The 17,867-nt window shown below is 43.9% G+C and overlaps 1 long non-coding RNA gene across 1 annotated transcript in view; it reads left to right on the top strand.

Moving 5' to 3' along the window:
- Positions 1-17,867, top strand: part of LOC141141623 (uncharacterized) — a 142,077-nt gene that overhangs the window by 106,481 nt on the left and 17,729 nt on the right. The window contains exon 2 of the long non-coding RNA XR_012244173.1: positions 11,008-11,209. This is a non-coding gene — a long non-coding RNA (uncharacterized lncRNA). The remainder of the gene's footprint in view (positions 1-11,007; positions 11,210-17,867) is intronic.

The raw sequence follows: 17,867 nt of genomic DNA, 5'->3' as shown, positions 1-17,867 counted from the left end.
TCCTCCCACCTCCATCAATGAGCCTTCCCTCCCCACCTCCATCAATGAGCCTTTCCTCTCCCCACCTCCATCAATGAGCCTTCCCTCCCCCCACCTCCATCAATGAGCCTTCCCTCCCTCCTCCATCAATGAGCCTTTCCTCTCCCCACCTCCATCAATGAGCCTTCCCTTCCCTCACCTCCATCAATGAGCCTTCCCTCCCTACCTCCATCAATGAGCCTTGGCCGTCCATGTCACCAGTTTTTCTTCCTTGGCTCACTTTTAGTCGGTCCTGGCCACTGCAGACCTGGATCATCCCACATGAGCTGCAGTTTTGGAGATGCTTTGACCCTGTCGTCTAGCCATTACAATTAGACCCTTGTCAAAGTTGCTGAAATCCTTATACTTTCTTACAGCTGATTGGTGGACTTTACAAGTGCATGTAAAATAAAAAAAAGCTGTGATTCGGTCAGTGTATGTACATCTATTACAAAAAAAGGACCACCCAGGAAATCCCAGGAAAGACACTATAAGGATTTCATGGGGGGACAGACTGTAACTTTAGCAGAACAATGAAAATCGCCATTGTTCTACACAACTGCTGATAAAAAGAAATAAAGCTTATAATCAAAGTCTTGTAATAAATGAGTATGACCATTTAACAGCCCATAAGATGCCCAAATACCTTTTTACGTGGCTTGTCTGATTTTCACCAAGGTTAATTTGGTTCTTTATTGGCTCTGTTCTTCTTTGTATCTTGGAAAAAAAAAAAAGTGGAACCATTTAGACAGCCATTTTACAAGATGCATAATGTATTATTATCTTATTTATAGCCCCAGTTTTTTCCTTCCAGCTGATCCTAATAAAAAATCGTAAAAGCGCTCTACAGCACATTTTAAAATCAGAAGTAGCTCAACAATCAGCTAGAATTGGCGTATTGATTAGAATAATTGGCTAAAAGAGGCGTAACATATATCTATGTTTCAAGAGGAATTAGGAAGTGTAGCGTTTAACTGCTTGCCGACCGTATAACCTATATATACAGCAGTAAGGCGGCTCGGCTGCACCAGATCACGTACCTAGTACGTGACCTGACACTTCCGGGTAGGGGGCACGCATGCGCGCCGCCGATGGCTCGCTCTGCTGTGTTTATACACAGTGGGATCTGCGGGAACCACGGACGCGATGATCTGCGGGTACCACGGACTCGATGTCCGCCAGCACCCGCCGATCGTTAAGCAAAGAGCCAGAACAACAATCTGCTTATGTAAGCAAGACAGATCGCCGTTCTGACAGGAGGGAAGGGAAGGAATTTGTGTCCCTGCAAAACAAGTAATCAATTCCATCTCTTCCCCTGGTAAAAGCACCTCACACAGTACACATAAACACTGGCTAGGCACACAGTTAACCCTTTGATCGCCCCTAGATAATTAACCCCTTCCCAGCCAGTGTCATTAGTACAGTGGCAGTGCATATTTTTAGCACTGATCATTGTATTAGTGTTACTGGTCCCCAAAAAAGTGTCAAAAGTGTCAGTTAGTGTCAGAATGTTTGCTGCAATATCGCAGTCCCGCATCGCTGATAAAAAATAAGAAGAAAGGAAAAATATCCCATAGTTTTGCAGACGCTATAACTTTTGCGCAAACCAATCAATGCAATTTCTCAATTATTTTATTGGATATGTTTTATAGAAGGAGCAAAAAAAAATAATTTTTTTTTTCAAAATAGTCGGTCTTTTTTGTTTATAGCGCAAAAAATAAAAACCGCAGAGGTGATCAAATACCACCAAAAGAAAGCTCTATTTGTGGGGAAAAAAGGACATTAATTTTATTTGGGTACATTGTTGCATGATCGCGCAATTCTAACCCAGTGCCATATGGCAAAAAAAAAATGGTCTGGTCGTGAGGGGGGGGGGGGGGGGGGGGGGATGGGGGGTAAATCTTCCGGAGGTCAAGTGGTTAAAGCCCAACTCTGGCAAACCTGAAAATTCTCCAGCGCATTGCAAGGTTTAGATGCTTGTATAGGGGACATGGAAAAGAAGATTTGCTTACCAGATCCTCCACTCTTCCTCTCTGTTAGACCAATCCCTGCAGTGTCTTCTCTCCTGTGTCGTGACCAGTGGCGGCCGGTGATATATTTTTTTGAGAGGCAGCGCTTCCCTCCGGGCGACTGGCTTCCCCTGCGTCTCTTTTTCAGCATCAAAGCGGTTTCCTCGCTGTGCATCTCCTCCCTCCTTCTCCCTTTGGCCAATAGGGTAGCTACTCCATTTGGCCAAACGAGAAACGGGTCTCAGGACCCGCTTCCTAATTGGCTGGGAGGCAGAATCAGTGTGACAATAGCGAATATTCATTCGCTATTGTCACACAACTGGGTGGGCTTGGGGCGCAGTGCCCTGCGCCCCAAGCCCACCCTTTTTTGAAGCCTATTAGAGCCTCGGGCTCTGACTCGCTCATCCATGTCTTTATGGACCTTGTTTTGCTCACTTGTCCAAATCATTTGGTGGAGGGGGGATTATGGTGTGGGGGTTGTTTTTCAGGGGTTGGGCTTGGCCCCTTAGTTCCAGTGAAGGGAACTCTTAAGGCGTCAGCATACCAAGACATTTTGGACAATTTCATGCTCTCAACTTTGTGGGAACAGTTTGAGGATGGCCCCTTCCTTTTCCAACATGACTGAGCACCAGAGCACAAAGCAAGGTCCATAAAGACATGGATGAGCGAGTTTGGGGTGGAGGAACATAACTGGCCTGCAACCCAATCGAACACCTTTGGGATGAGTTAGAGCGGAGACTGTGAGCCAGGCCTTTTCATTCAACATCAGTGCCTGACCTCACAAATGCGCTTCTGGAAAAATGGTCAAACATTCCCATAGACACACTCCTAAACCTTGTGGACAGCCTTCCCAGAAGAGTTGAAGCTGTTATAGCTGCAAAGGGTGGGCCAACTCAATACCCTACGGACTAAGACTGGGATGCCATTAAAGTTCATGTGCGTGTAAGGCCCCTTTCACACTGGGGCGGTTTGCAGGCACTGTTGCGCTAAAAATAGCGCCTGCAAACCGACCTAAAACTGCCGCTGCTGTGTCTCCAGTGTGAAAGCCCCGAGTGCTGGCAGGAGGGAAAAAAAACTCCTGCAAGCAGCATCTTTGGAGCGGTGAAGGAGGGTGTATACACCCCTCCTGCCCATTGAAATCAATGGGGCAGTGCGGCTATACCGCCAGCATAGCGCCGCTATAGCGGCGCTTTGCGGGCGGGTTTAACCCTTTTTCGCCCGCTAGCGGGGGATAAAACCGCCCTGCTAGCGGCCGAATACTGCCGCTAAAATGACAGTAAAGCCCCGCTAATAATGGCGGCGCTTTACCGCCGATGCACCTCCCGCCCCAGTGTGAAAGGAGCCTAAAGGCAGGCGTCACAATACTTTTGGTAATATAGTGTATGTGTGAACCCAGCCATATACTGCAAAGCAACTGAGGGGATATCATATATACTGGCCGTGATCATTTTTGTACAGCTAAAATGATTACTGCTGTTGTTCTGAGCCACAACTCACTCTTGTTTTCTAGAGCTCTCCCACATCATATTTTATATTTTAACAAAAAAGTGGGCATTGTGTTTGCGTGCACTAAAATTCATTAAAGGAGTTGTAAAGGCAGAAGGTTATTTATCCTAATACATTCTATGCATTAAGATAAAAAACCTTCTGTGTGCAGCAGCCTCCCTCAGCCCCCCCCCCCCTAATACTTACCTGAGCCCCATCTCGATCCAGCAATGTTGCACGAGAGACTCGGCTGTCCGGGACTCTTCCTTTACTGATTGGCTGAGACACAGCAGCAGGCGCCATTGGCTCCAGCTACTGTCAATCAAACTCAGTGAGCCAATGAAAAGAGAGAAAGGGCGAGGCCAGGCCTAAATGGATACGTGGAGCTGCAGCTCGGTTCAGGTGCCCCCAGAACAAGCTGCATTCTGTGGGGGGCACTCGGTAGGAGGGAGGGGCCATGAGTGTCAGCACAGGACCTGGGAAGAGGAGGATCTGGGCTGCTCTGTGTAAAACCATTACACAGAGCCGGTGTGTATAACTTGTTTATTTAACCACTTGCCGACCGCCGCACACAGCTATACGTCGGCAGAATGGCACAGGCAGGCGAATGGGCGTACAGGTACATCCCTCTAAATTTGTTGCCTTTTGAGCGTGGCCGCAGGTCCCGGGAACTCGATGTTCTCCGGCGGCCCGCGATTGCGGTGTGGGGAGGAAGAACGGGGAGATGTTGTAAACAAGGCATTTCCCCATTCTGCCTAGTGTCATGACAGAGATCTACCGCTCCCTGTCAGAGCAGTGATCGCTGTCATGTCAGCTGTAGCCCCTCCCCCAGACAGTTACTCCCTAGGACACACTTAACCCTTTGATCACCCCCTAGTGTTTAACCCCTTCCCTGCCACTGTCATTTACACAGTAATCAGTGCATTTTTATAGCACTGATCGCTGTATAAATGACAATGGTCCCAAAATAGTGTCAAAAGTGTACGATGTGTCCGCCATAATGTCGCAGTCATGATAAAAATCGCAGATCGTCGCCATTACTAATAAAAAAAAATAATAATAAAAATGCCATAAATCTATCCCCTATTTTGTAGACGCTATAACTTTTGCAATTTTTTTTTACTAAAAATATGTAGAAGAATACCTATCAGCCTAAACTGAGGAAAAAAAAATGTTTTTTTTTATATATTTTTAAGGATATTCAAAAGAAGCAAAGAAGAAGCAAAAAGTGAAAAATATTGTTTTTTTTTTCAAAATTGTCGCTCTTTTTTTGTTTATAGCACAAAAAATAAAAACCGCAGAGGTGATCAATTACCACCAAAAGAAAGCTCTAATTGTGGAAAAAAAAGGACGTCAATTTTGTTTGGGAGCAAAGTCGCACGACCGCGCAATTGTCAGCTAAAGCAACGCAGGGCTGAATCGCTAAAAGTGCTCTGGTCAGGAAGGGGGTAAAATCTTCCGGGGCTGAAGTGGTTAAAAAAAACCCAACAAAAAACAAGACTTTAATATCACTTTAAACTGTATATTTTCCTTAAAATTATGCGCTATCTATAACCGCCTCTTACTTTTCTGTCCTAGCAACAATTAACATACATACCCAGCAATTCTAGCATTGTTATGACTGGCTACTCCACTGCCATATGTCAGTTCCTGCACAGCCATCTTCTCTTCTACGTCATTAGTAGCCAAAGCAAGACACAGCTGCATTTTTTGGGGGCAGGAATGTAGGGATGGGGGGGCCCCGTCAAGTAGGCTCTACAGGGCCCCATGATTTCTATCAGCAGCCCTGGTTCTAATCCTTCCTTACTCAATGCAAAACAAACCATGAAAAAGGTTTTGGCTTTAGATACACTTTAATAGACATGTGAAATTCGTTCTGTTCGGAATTAGTTTTTTAACAAATTTCGACAAATTCATTAATTTGGAAATATCCGAATTAACGAAAATCCGTTCAACTAATTTTTCCGAATATTCGTAAGTTCGAATATTCGTAAATTTGTAAATTCGAATATTCGAAAATTCGTAAATCGTAAATTTGTCAATTCGAATATTCAAAAATTCGTAAGTTTGTCAATTCGAATATTCGATAATTCGTGAACTCGAAAATTCATAAATTTGTCAATTTGAATATTTGAAAATTCATAAATTTGAATATTCGAATATCTGAAAATTCGTAAATTCTACATTCTAAAATCCTGAAATTCGAAAATCCTAAAATTCGGAAATTCGAAAATCCGGAAATTAGGAAGTCCGAAAATTCGTAGATTCGGAAATTCGAAAATTCGGAAAGCCAAAAGAATGAAAATTTAAAAATAAAAACGAAAACTCGAAAATTCTAAAATCTGAAATAATAACTAACTAATAATAACTTAACTACTACTAACTATTAAATTATAGGTATTGTAATTTCCTTTCAAATTTGGCTATTAGTGAATGTAACGAATATGAATTAATCCAAAGTTACGAATTATTCGAAATAACGAATGCCATATCTAAAGAATTAAATGTAACAAATTAATAATACTAAATAACAATAATAATAATAGCAAAAACCTTTTATTATTATTATTTATTATTAATTTGTTCTGTCCCATTTGTTTAGATACGGCATACGTTATTTCGGATAATTCGTAACTTCGGATAAATTCTTATTTGTTACGATCACTAACAGCCAAATTTGAAAGGAAATTCCAATACCTATAATTTAATAGTTAGTTATTATTAGTTAGTTAGCTATTATTTTGAATTTTCGGATTTTAGAATTTACAGATTTTCCGATTTCTGAATTTTCAGATTTCCGGATTTTAGAATTCTCTAATTTACGGATTTATGGATTTTTCAAATTTCTGGATTTTAGAATTTTAGAATTTATGAATTTACGGATTTACGAATTTTTGAATTCACAAATTTCGATCGTAACGAATGACCCGAAATACGTAAAGAAAAAAAAAACAAAAAACGAATGAACTGAAAACTAAAACGAATAATTTTTCAGCAGTTCACATGTCTACACTTTAAGCATTTTTTTTTTTCATTTTGTGATTTGATTTGCCCACATTGGAACAGATTTGTCTTAAATAAATATGAACTTGAGTGTTTGGACACGTGTCGTGTATCTGGAAATAAACTATCTACAGTTACGATGGTGGAGGATAGGCTTTCAAAGTAAATACAGACAACCTTGGACTAACTTTTTCAAAAAAACATTGAATATTAGTCAATAAAGAAAATTGCTTGTCAGGGAGGACATCTGGAGGCACATCAAAGGCCGAGCGTGGATGGTGTGAGCGGAATGTGTGTTATTAAATGATAATTCTTATAATGAGTAATAATTAGAAACGGAGAAAACATCAGTTGAATTACACTCACCAGACACTTTATTACGTCCACCTTGCTAGTACCGGGTTGGACCCCCTTTTGCCTTCATTCTTCGTGGCATAGATTCAACAAGGTGTTGGAAACGTTCCTCAGAGATTTTGCTCCATAGTCACATGATTGCATCACACAGTTGCCGCAGATTTGTCAGCTGCACATCCATAATGCCAATCTCGGGTTCCACCACATCCCAAAGCTGCTCTATTGGATGAGATGTGGTGAGTGTGGAGACCATTGGAGTACAGGGACCTCATTGTCCAGTGGTGAGATGATTGGAGGTTTGTGACATGGTGCATTATCTTGCTGGAAGGAGCCATCAGAAGATGGGGACACTGTAGTCATAAAGGGATGGACATGGTCAGTGACAATACTCAGGTAGGCCGCGGGGTTTAAATGATGCTCAATTGGTACTAAGGGGCCCAAAGTGTGCCAAGAAAATATCCCCCCCACACAATTACACCACCACCAGCGTGAACCGGTGATACAAGGCAGGATGGATCCATACTTTCATGTTGTTTATGACAAATTCTGACCCCACCATCTGAATGTTGCAGCTGAAGTCGAGACTCATCAGGCCAGGAAACGTTTTTCCAATCTTCTATTGTCCAATTTTGGTGATCCTGTGCCAATTATAGACTCAGTTTCCTGTTCTTAGCTGAGAGGAGTGGCACCCGGTGTGGTCTTCTGCTGCTGTAGCCCATCTGCTTCAAGCTTCGATGTGTTGTGTGTTCAGAGATGGTATTCTGCATATCTTGGTTATAACGAGTGGTTATTTGTGTTACTGTCACCTTTCTATTGTCTAGAACCAGTCTGCCCATTTTTCTCTGACCTTTTGCATCAACGAGGCATTTTGCTCCACACAACTGCCACTCACTGGATATTTTCTCTTTTTCTGACCATTCTCTGTAGGAGGAGGTAACAAGTGAGCTAGAGAGCAGGAGGTCCTGGGAGGAGCGGACAATTTGGGCAATATCTGCAGATGAGGTTGGTGATGTAGCTGGGGGCGATGTTGTGGATGGCCTTGTAAGTTGTGGTTAGCATTTAGAATTTATACAGTGGGGGAGGGGAAGCCAGTGAAGGGATTGGCAGAGAGGAGCAGCAGTCACGGATCGATTAGTGAGGTTTATTAGTCTAGCAGCAGCATTCATAATAGACTGAAGGGGGGATAGCCTGTGTAAGGGTAGGCCATTAAGGAGAGAGTTGCAGTAGTCAAGGCGGGAAATAATCGAGCAGTGAATAAGTTGCTTTGTGCTTTCATTAGACGGGAAGGGTCGAATTCTGGAAATGTTGCGGAGGTTAAGGCGGCAGGATTTAGCCAGTGATTGGAAGTGGGGGCTGAAGGAGAGGTCAGAGTCAAGGATTACACCCAGCACCCCGGCATGTGTGGAGGCACCAATGGTTGTGCTGTTAATCTTAATGGTAAAGTCATGGGCGGGGGGACCAGGAAGGAGGAAATATAACAAGCTCAGTTTTAGAAAGATTGAGTTTGAGAAAGTGGCGTGACATCCATACCGAGATGTCATTCAGTAAGTTTAAGATCTGTGAGAAGATCGATGGGGGTGAGTTGAGGAGTGGAGAGATAGATATGGGTGTCGTCGGTGTAGAGGTATTAAATGCACTTACATAGTGCTCAGTAGGTGGAAGCTTTCCGGTCTAGCAAGATAACACACTGCCGTTAGAATCCCTGGGATGGAAGATCAAAGGATCCACGGGCCCCATCTAGCAGCAGGAACTGCAGCCTCAAGGCAACTGGGAAAGACGCTGGCTGGGTAGTTCAAAGCTGAGGTTCGGAGCCGAGCTGTCAGCCAGGTGATCCGCCTACTGATGTCGTAACGCGTTTCAGAGGCACGGCCACGCTTCGTTCCCCGGCAGAGCCCCAGTCTGACATCTCCGAACCTCCGCTTTGAACTACCTGGCCGGCGTCTTCCCGAGTTCCCTTTCTTGTGGATCCTTTGATCTACCACCCCAGGAATTCTAACGGCAGTGTGTAATCTTGCTAGACCGGAAAGCTTCCACCTACTGAGCACTATGTAAGTGCATTTTATACCGGAATTTGCCTTTTTATTATAAATGATGTTGCTCTAGGACCGGCCTGGCGCTTCTCTCCTTTCTTCCCCCCTTTCTAATGTTTACAGTTCTCGGGTCCCCAGCCCGTGCTTGAAGCAGCCTCACCACCATTCACATCATTTGCACCAGAGACCAATTCTAGGGGCTTACGCCCCCCCCCCCCCCTCCACAATAACATTGACTTTTATATATATAAAATATATTGACTGTTCTATTTTTAGAGACCTATTTTTGGAATCTAATGCCGCGTACACACGGTCGGACTTTTCATCTACAAAAGTCCAACGGACGCTGACGGACTAAAGCTGGCTGGTAATCCGATCGTGTGTGGGCTTCTCCGGACTTTCAGCAGACTTTTTCAGCCTCAAATCCGACGGACTTTAGATTTGAAACATGCTTCAAATCTTTACGTCGTAACTACGACGGACCCCGAAATCCGCTCGTCTGTGTGCTAGTCCGACGGACAAAAACCCATGCTAGGGCAGCTATTGGCTACTGGCTATGAACTTCCTTATTTTAGTCCGGTGTACGTCATCACGTACGAATCCGTCGGACTTTTGTGTGGTCGTGTGTAGGCAAGTCCGTTCGTTAGAAAGTCTGCTGCAAGTCCGCCGAAAGTCCGCCGGAAGTCCGCCGGAAGTCTGTCGGACAGGCTGTCGGACTTTTGTAGACGAAAAGTCCGACCGTGTGTACGCGGCATTACTTATCATATACATTTTTATTGATGTTATCTTCATATTATTTACCAGGCTCCAGAGAGTGTGTGCGGCATTCACCACTCGTTTTAACTACTAGGTTTTAGCGCTGAGTTTCACACAAGTTTTTAATGTGTGGATTTTTGTTTTTTTATACCATTTGTACCAATCCCTAGGTGAATGTTGCTAGAAAATTTGAACTGGAAATTTAAGCTGTTTTCTGCAGAAATGACCACAAGCCTAGCAAGTGCCTACGTCTGTAGATACCCCTCGGTTTAAGGCCATTCAGAAGATCACCATACTGACATGGTTAAGAGGCGAGTTGTGTCCTTGGGTCAGTCTGAATCGCATGCAATCCTAATACTCTCCTTATGTTCTAGTGTACGGCTTGATAATTCACTGGTGTGTTGGATCGGATCCTGCATGCCACACATGCAATTAAACAAGTATGTTACTGCCACAGATTTACACTCTATAAATTCAATGAATTTTCTGACTTTCTTGTCATTTAATAAGGGCAATAACCATTACTCTGCTAAGTGAGCTAAACACAATCTTTACAAATACTATTTATAAGACCCCCATTAACATTCCTAGTCTTCTTTTTTAATGTTTGCTAGTTTCTTTTTATCTTAATATCAATTGCAGCTATTTTGTGGTGGGCTATAAGGGCTCACGCACACAGGACGTTTTAAAAACACCGGCGGTACAGCAGTGCTAAAAACGCCATTTTTTTTCACGTCCAGCCGTGTTTTTACATTAGCGTTATCGCTCGTTTTCCTGGGTTTTTGCGCGTTTTTTGGCAGTTTTTTCATTTAAAAAGCTCTTTATAAAACGTCTAAAAACGTCAAACGCGGCTAAACACGGCAGAACGGCACCAGATTTTGCATTCTCCAGGTTTAGTAAATTAATCCCTTATGGGTCTTGGCCAGGGCCGGACTTACCATTGGCCTTGACTGGGCTCAAGCCCATGGGCCCCCCACCACCCTAAGTCCTGCCCTGGTCTTGGCAAACACACCGCAGGTCTCTCGTGCATCAATAAATAGTAAGGAAAAAGGTTCTATACCATTATGCCCACATCCTATATTTAATAGAATGAATAAAGTTTTTTTTTTTTTTTTGTAGAAAAAATAACTTTTTAACGGCATATCTCAAAGAAGTGGTAATAAACAAAAACATATATAGTATAGTTAAAAATCCAGATTTTATTATTCAAAGGTTAAAAAGACACATATGTAAACATATCCATGTATTCTACCAAAAGAGGGTGACATATTCCATATATACATTTATTATAGTTATATTAACCAGTCCACAGGAAGGCTCAATGCATTTCAAATATTCCTTATCTTTTTCAGGAGCACATGTGAACAAAATCTACAACGTGGATCAATCATTAAAACCAATGAATATCATCTAGAATCATCTCTACAATGTCCTCCGGGTGATATTGATTGCGCAGTTGCACGTCTGCAGGTCTCTGTCTCAGCTCTTCCAGCCAATCTGGTTTATATGCCACTGTTTTATGTTCCTGCCATGTTATTCCTAGGAAATCCATATGTAAGTACCTTTTGACTTAAAACATTGTATAAATTAACTATTTGATACCATTTGCCTTTACATGTCACTGCACACATATTATGTATCATATTTATGTTGCAGACAAAGATAAAGTCACCCCAAGTTAATTTCCCCTGATGAAGGAAAATATGTACCAATAAAAATTTCCGAAACATGTCGGGATGTATGCTACAAATCTCCATGGACTGACCTCAGCTTGACTCTGGCAGTGCCTTGATTATTAGCCTTGGGTTTGATATACAGTATCTCACAAAAGTGAGTACACCCACCCTTCACATTTTTGTAAATATTTTATTCTATCTTTCCATGTGACAACACTGAAGAAATGACACTTTGCTACAATGTAAAGTAGTGAGTGTACAGCTTGTATAACAGTGTAAATTTGCTGTCCCCTCAAAATAACTCAACACACAGCCATTAATGTCTAAACCGCTGGCAACAAAAGTGAGTACACCCCTAAGTGAAAATGTCCAAATTGGGCCCAAAGTGTCAATATTTTGTGTGGCCACCATTATTTTCCAGCACTGCCTTAACCCTCTTGGGCATGGAGTTCACCAGAGCTTCACAGGAGTCTTCTTCCACTTCTCCATAATGACATCACGGAGCTGGTGGATGTTAGAGACCTTGTGCTCCTCCACCTTCCATTTGAGGATGTCCCACAGATGCTCAATAGGGTTTAGGTCTGGAGACATGCTTGGCCAGTCCATCACCTTTACCCTCAGCTTCTTTAGCAAAGCAGTGGTCATTGTGGAGGTGTTTGGGGTCGTTATCATGTTGGAATACTGCCCTGCGGCACCAGTCTCCAGAGGGAGGAGATCATGCTCTGCTTCAGTATGTCACAGTACATGTTGGCATTCATGGTTCCCTCAATGAACTGTAGCTCCCCAGTGCCGGCAGCACTCATGCAGCCCCAGACCATGACACTCCCACCACCATGCTTGACTGTAGGCAAGACACACTTGTCTTTGTACTCCTCACCTGGTTGCCGCCACACACGCTTGACACCATCTGAACCAAATACGTTTATCTTGGTCTCATCAGACCACAGGACATGGTTCCAGTAATCCATGTCATTAGACTGCTTGTCTTCAGCAAACCATTTGTGGGCTTTCTTGTGCATCATCTTTAGAAGAGGCTTCCTTCTGGGACGACAGCCATGCAGACTAGTTTGATGCAGTGTGCGGTGTATGGTCTGAGCACTAACAGGCTGATCCCCCACCCCTTCAACCTCTGCAGCAATGCTGGCAGCACTCGTACGTCTATTTCCCAAAGACAACCTCTGGATATGACGCTGAGCACGTGACCTCAACTTCTTTGGTTGACCATGGCGAGGCCTGTTCTGAGTGGAACCTGTCCTGTTACACCGCTGTATGGTCTTGGCCACCGTGCTGCATCTCAGTTTAAGGGTCTTTCCAATCTTCTTAAAGCCTAGGCCATCTTTATGAAGAGCAACAATTCTTTTTTTCAGATCCTCATAGAGTTCTTTGCCATGAGGTGCCATGTTGAACTTCCAGTGACCAGTATGAGAGAGTGAGAGCGATAACACCAAATTAAACAGACCTGCTCCCGATTCACACCTGAGACCTTGTAACACTAATGAGTCACATGACACCGGGGAGGGAAAATGGCCAGTTTGGACATTTTCACTTAGGGGTGTACTCACTTTTGTTGCCAGCAGTTTAGACATTAATGGCTGTATGTTGAGTCATTTTGAGGGGACAGCAAATTTACACTGTTATACAAGCTGTACACTCACTACTTTACATTGTAGCAAAGTGTCATTTCTTCAGTGTTGTTACATGAAAAGATATAATCAAATATTTACAAAAATGTGAGGGGTGTACTCACTTTTGTGAGAGACTGTATATGTATATCTATGTATTATGAATGCTATTGGTGTACCCTGTACACTTTTAAATGATTGTTGTCTGTTGGCAATACTTACCGTTTTGTATTTCAATAAAAGTGGCACATAGTTGCCTTTTATATACTTTTATACTTTTTTCTGCCTAAAAAGTCCAAGAGGGCGGCTCCCAGTGCACTAGTTGCATGTTCTCTATATGTCTATAATATAAGATGTTGGCAGTCTCTCACATTCCATTCCCTAGCAATCTCTTTCTCCTCATGTGCTGCATTGTCTTTGCTAGAGAACTGGCTGAGACCTCACAGCATATCTACACATGTGAAGGTGATCAGGTGCATGCACTGGTATGCTGCAGGGTCTCTGCTATGTTCAATAGACCTGGCAAAGACTCACAGTGTGTCTGTGCATGCGCCGGACCTCCATTAAAGACTGCGGCACTGATCGCTTCTCTGCCTTTTGGCTAAAGCCTCGTACACACGATCGGATTTTCCAACGGGAATTGTGTGATGTCAGGATGATGGGGGAAAATCCGATCATGTGTACGCTCCACCGGACAATTGTTGTCGGATTTTCCGCGGACAAATGTTTGATGGCAGGCTTTAAAATTTTCCGTGGACAAATGTCTGTTGTCGGATTTTCTGATCGTGTGTACACAAGTCTGTCGGACAAAAGTCCAAAGTACAAACACGCATGCTGGGAAGCAAGGACGAGCCAGAATCGGTCGGTCTTGTAAACTGGCGCTCGTAATGGAGAATTAACATTCGTGACGCGTCAAATTATGAAATCTCGAAATGCAGGCACAATTCTCTTCTTCTTTAATGGGATAATAATGAAGCTGCTTTGCTGGTGATACTGATGGAGTTATTGCAAATGGATTTTCAAAGGCTTTTTTTTTCTAGTGATATCAAGAATAATATTATTATGCTGTTTTTTTGTTTTTTTTGGTGCAAGTTACCACAACACCATTATCCCGTAGTTTTTAAGATCAAAGATACAACTATGTTGGTGTCCCTTGTTAATTTTACATTGTATTTTTTAAAATGAAACTTCCTACTCCCAAACTCTCATTCGAAGTAAAACACATAGCCAAGTATTATTCTCCACAATTTTTGTATTGTGCATTAAAAAAAGAAGACAAATAAAATTAGACATGCTATCTGCCAATAGAACTTTACCAAAAAGTGCATTCTATGCATCCAAAAATCTAGAAAATATACCAAATCAAATCATTATTCAACCAAAAAATAAAAAAGCCTCATGCATGTGTCCTGCTTCTTTATATAGGGGGTCAACAATGTCTGCCTGTCATCTGAAGATAATTCTGAAAATCATCTGGATTATTCTCCTGGAGCTCCCGCAGTAAAGGCATATGACATAATTGGTCACGATTAATAAAGTAACCAATTTTTCCTCCTCTTCCTGTTCCTGGACTGGACTTGGGTCAAAGCAATAACTCCAAGGCCAATAATATATAACACATTATCTCTTTCGATTCTGCAATGTAGCTGGTTGACGAACGGCCGTTCAGAAACTAACTGAAAAGTGCAAAATGAAAAGCGCAAATCAACACTCGCCAAACTTCTACTAACACGAAATTAGCAGAAGGAGCCCAAAGGGTGGCGCTAAAGAGCTAAAAAACCACGTAGTACATCACTACGTTCGTGTTTGTTGGCCGACAATTCCTTGACGTTTGTATGCATGACAAGTTTGGGGACAAAAGTCTGCGGTTTTGTCAGCGGAAAATCCGATCGTGTGTACAAGGCTTAAGATCAAGTGTATTATCTGTTCTTATCAGTTGCCAAGAGGACTACTGTACTACTGCCCCCTCTATGAGGGCAGTTGGGGTGGCGGCTATGCAAATCCTCTGGTGTAATGGTACCTAGACGGTTAGTATTGGGGCGAGCCGAGTCCGGAGCTTCCTAATGAATTTGGAGGCTGGTGGTAGGCTCCCCCGAGAAAACCGAAAGGGTACCCCTGGTGAGGATGAAGAGGCACTGGGTCAGGTGGAAGGCTGGGTCCCGAAGAAAGCCTGTGGTGTATGTGCCCCTGGAGTGGCAGTCCAGGGGTGCCGTAATCTCACTGTGAGTAAGGGTCACTTTGTGTTATGGCACCTAGGTCACTGCACTGCACACTTTTTTCACACCTGCCTCTCGGACTGGACCTTTTGAATAGGATCAGAGGAATTTTTATTCCTGGCCGAAAGGCTGGCCATTGTATCACACAATGGCACACAGTTGCACTTTCTCCACTTCCCTTTTCCCTACCGTTATGTTGTTTGTCTTGTGTGTCACTTTATGTATTTTTTTTGGTTATTGGGTATGTACATTTTTGTTTCACATTTGATGAGTAGGGTGTAGGTCCTCGGGCCTGCCCTGAAAGTCTTGGGAGGGGTGGACATGGCCTTCTGGCTTAGTTTGCCCTCTCTCATGGGGTCTCCCTTCGGGGGAGCCCCACCTAGTACTTGGGGTGGTCTGTTTCAGCAGACCTCCCAGAGAACGGGGTCCATCTGGCTTCGGCCAGATGAACCATGTGAAAGTACCCCAGTCACCATCTGGAGCCTAACGCCCTGGGAGGGATCAGGGCAAGGTCCTTCAATTTTGGAGGACCATATGTACACCCTATGTGCACTTTTTGTGTTCACTTTTTGGTGTGTACTTTATTTTGCACTGGGTGGGGTTTTTGGAGTGTGTTCACACACCACTGGCATAATAAAAAGATGGTGGCACTGGAGAGGAATGGCAAAGAGGGTATATATGCTGCAAGCAAGGCAACACTGGAATCCATCACTAGTAAGTATGTTTTCTTCTATTTTGAGACAGGGACAAGTGTTGTACCCCTTTCACACTGGGGCAATTTTCAGGTGCTTAAGCGCTAGAAATAGCCTCTGCTAAGCGCCTGGAAACCGCATCTCATTCATTCCAGTGTGCCTTTTCACACTGGGGTGGTGCGCTTGCGGGATGGGAAAAAAAGTCCTGCAAGCAGCATCTTTGGGGCGGGTTGGGAGCGCTGTATACAGCATTTGGCATGTAAGGTGTTAATTGAGTTCAGTTACCTCTTCAGATGCAGGTTGGAGTTTGGCTTGTTTTGCCGGAATCCATGCACAGTTCCATCCTGCAGAGGATACAGGTCTTCACGCTACACCGGGAAAGGAGACACAGGCATGGCCGCACCACAGGAGTGGAGCGGCAAGCCCTTTGCAGACCGTGGCCACCACCCACCTCCCGCCACACGGCCCTGTCACCAAAAGGCCGCTCCTGCAAGGACATGCGACCCCATGGCCCTGGCAAATGCCTGGTGGGCCCTATGGCCAGTCGGGGCCTGCCTATGCATGTGCTAGGCTCAAGCTTTTGCATTGGCTGGGGCCTGAGGAAGAGACACGTGTTGAATCTGGGCTGGGGAAGGGATCCCTCACTGAAGAGTGTTGACGGGGAGCTGGCCAAAAGCCGCCATCTGAACAATATTAGAAGGATCGCCTACAGCTCCAGCTATTGTAGAACCTTTTGTTTGAGGGTCAGATGCCATGTGGAGCTACAAAAAGACTGTGACTGCTCTCAAAAGGTCACCGATTTTTTTGGCTGTCCTTTCATTGTCAGTATAAGGCCTCAGTCACACGGGCACTGGGACCCATAGTCTTTGAATGGGTCATGTGATTTTTTTTTGCAGCATGAGCCGTTAAGTGCTGAATGCAAGTAGCCCATCCAAGTCCATAGGGATGCATTGGCTGCACGGACACAGCCACGTGCCCCAGTTGGACAGGCATGTGGGTGCTGGTGAGCCGTCCCAAATGTACACTGTCAGCGTTCTGGGCCACTCACCTGTACACACATGTCTGTCTCAGTGCCCTTGTAGATGAGACCCTACTTTGTGACTGCTGCTAAAGGGTGCGTTAATGTTGAGATTTTAAGGAGGCTGCCTCAGAATGTTTTATTTTTTTTTTTCTGCCTCCTGCACCCTAAACCCCCTCTCCCTGGATTATTGTCAGTTTTCTGCCATAAACAGTAAAAAAGGCCACTAGACCGGAATCTGAATTTGTCAAGGAGCTATCAGGAGTGGTAACAGGGTGCAGTGGCGTAGCGTGGGATGTCAGCACCCGGGGCAAGGCAAGTAATTTGCGCCCCCCCAACCTGCAGACTTTTAGCTATCCCTGAGTCCCTTCAAATACAATAGTACTGACCTACCTGATTCCTATACTGACCACTACACTAACCTACTTGATTTCAACACTGACCAACCTGATTCCTTTACTGACCATTACACACTACACTGACCACTATACTATACTGTCCACTACACTACACTGACCACTATACTGTCCACTACACTGTCCACTATACTGACCACTACACTGAGAACTACACTGTCCACTACACTATACTATACTGACCACTATACTACACTGAGAACTACACTACAGTGACCATTACACTGTCCACTACACTACACTGACCACTATACTACACTGACCACTATACTATACACTCCACTACACTATACTGACCACTACACTAACCACTATACTGTCCACTACACTACACTAACCACTATACTGTCCACTACACTATACTGACCACTATACTGAGAACTACACTACACTGACCACTATACTATACTGTCCACTACACTACACTGACCACTATACTGTCCACTACACTGTCCACTATACTGACCACTACACTGAGAACTACACTGTCCACTACACTATACTATACTGACCACTATACTACACTGAGAACTACACTACAGTGACCATTACACTGTCCACTATACTACACT

This window comes from Aquarana catesbeiana, linkage group LG04 (assembly GCF_042186555.1).
Source record: "Aquarana catesbeiana isolate 2022-GZ linkage group LG04, ASM4218655v1, whole genome shotgun sequence".
In the NCBI taxonomy this organism is placed as follows: Eukaryota; Metazoa; Chordata; class Amphibia; order Anura; family Ranidae; genus Aquarana; species Aquarana catesbeiana.
The sequence above is the reverse complement of the archived record's forward strand: the minus strand, read 5'-3'. Positions and strand labels throughout refer to the sequence as shown.